General features: G+C 59.3%; 1 pseudogene; it reads right to left on the bottom strand.

Annotated features, from left to right (window-relative positions):
- Positions 1-677: 677 nt before the first annotated feature.
- Positions 678-1,812, bottom strand: part of LOC110594698 — an 11,198-nt pseudogene continuing 10,063 nt past the window's right edge.

Below are 1,812 nucleotides of genomic sequence, written 5' to 3'. Positions count from 1 at the left end.
TCATCTCTATGAGTCATAAAAAATTAGCTGGGCCTGGTGGTGACTGTAGTCCCAGCTGCTTGGGAGGCTGAGGCAGGAGGATTGCCTGAGCCCAGGAGTTTGAGGCTGCAGTGAGCTATGATGGCACTACTGCACTCCAGCCTGGGTGACAGAGTGATGGCACTACTGCACTCCAGCCCTGAGTGAAAAAATAAAAAGGAAACTGAGGTTAGAAGGAGGTGAGCCTAAGCCAGGGCCCAGTGTGGGTGAGGCTGGCCTTGCCTAGGCCTGAACCTGCCCTGCATTCACAACGCTCTGGGTATGTGAGGTGGTACCTGGGTACAGGGGGTCTCAAGCACTCGGGGTCTTGTGCCATGTCCTGCCTGTCAGGCAGCACCTGTCCCAGCCACCCAGGTCCTGGAGCTCTCAGGAGACTGCCCACATGCCTGACTCATGCCTTGGGGAGGAGGAGCCCCCTGCACAGCTGGAGGGTTGCACTCTGTCAGGGACACTCCTGCCCTGTAGGCCATGAACAGTTGTTCACTGACCCGGAGGGCTCTGCCATGCAGAACTGCGGTCATGCCTCTCAGTCACACACCGACCACACACTGCACAGACCAGGGCCCCTGACACCACAGTCAGCCTTGGCTGGCGGGGCAAGTGGTCCTGTCAGTACCTGTCATGGTGACAGCTGCTTCTCACTGACCTGAAGTCCAGGACTGCAGGGCGGGGGAGGAGGCAGGGCAGGGGACACTGATGCTCTGATTGGAGGTGCAGCCTGCCTGCCCTTGCTGCAGGGGTGGGGCAGGGACATTGGGGAGTCCAGGGCTTTCAACTAGAACCTGCCTCCCACCTCTGCAGAGTGCATGGTGTCTGCCCCCAAACTCCCACCCTCATCCATGAGATCTGGAGACACATTCTGAAACATGAGACCCTGGGAGTTGAGCTGGGCCTGGGTACATCTGTTGAGTGCCATGGGGTGGGGGAAGTCCAGGACGTGTGCCGTGGGCCCTCAGTGCTGCTGGGGAAGGGATGCAGAGTGGGCTCCAAAAGGTCGATCTCCGGATGAGCCACCCGTCACCAGACATCTGGCTTTTGGGGGTGTGTGGTCAGGACTTTCCACACTGGGGTCTCTGGAAGAAAAGACCTGAACACCGACTAGAGTGCTCAGGGCCCTGCCAGTTGTGGAGTGGGTAAGGCCCTGAAACCCACCACAGTTACTGGACCATGTGCTGTATCTGCTCTGACCATCATACCAGTACTATGGCCACTGGCATGCAAAACCAGAGTGCAGGGCCTGTGCCTGGCTTGTCACTCTGTCCCTGGTGTCTGGAAGGGTATCTGGCCCACAGTAGATGCTCAATAAATGCCACTGACCAAGCGGATGGACGATGCCAGCTGCCAAGGCACAGCCAGATCTTCGAGAGGAGCCTCCCTGGGGGCACCAGGGCCTGTCTCCTGCCTCAAGGGTCTCCATGCCCCAGAGAGGCCTGGGTACGTCTGTATGTGGAGAGCCCTGGTGCGGTGCTCTGGCAGCAGAATGTGCCGGGCAGGCACGGTCAGGATCAACACTGAGGGCAGCACTGGTTTGGGGGCCTCTGCCTCCCCTCCCACCCGTGTGCTGGCCCCATGCTGGCACCTGGCTGTTCACAGCAGGTAGGGCTGAGCCTCATGTCAAGCATGTGTCCCTTGGGGGCATCCAGACCCTTTAGCCAGCTAGACTTGGGAACCTGCATTTAGTGACGTGTCCCTGGTTCCTGAGTAGGTGCTGCTGGGGACTCTCTGAGAAATTCCACTGATGAGCCCCTGGCAGGAGGGATGTTGGGCCCCATA

This window comes from Carlito syrichta, unplaced genomic scaffold (assembly GCF_000164805.1).
Source record: "Carlito syrichta isolate Samal-C Ts95f unplaced genomic scaffold, Tarsius_syrichta-2.0.1 Scaffold126477, whole genome shotgun sequence".
Lineage (NCBI taxonomy): Eukaryota > Metazoa > Chordata > Mammalia > Primates > Tarsiidae > Carlito > Carlito syrichta.
Note: the sequence above shows the minus strand (reverse complement) of the source record. Positions and strands in the feature narration are given on the sequence as shown.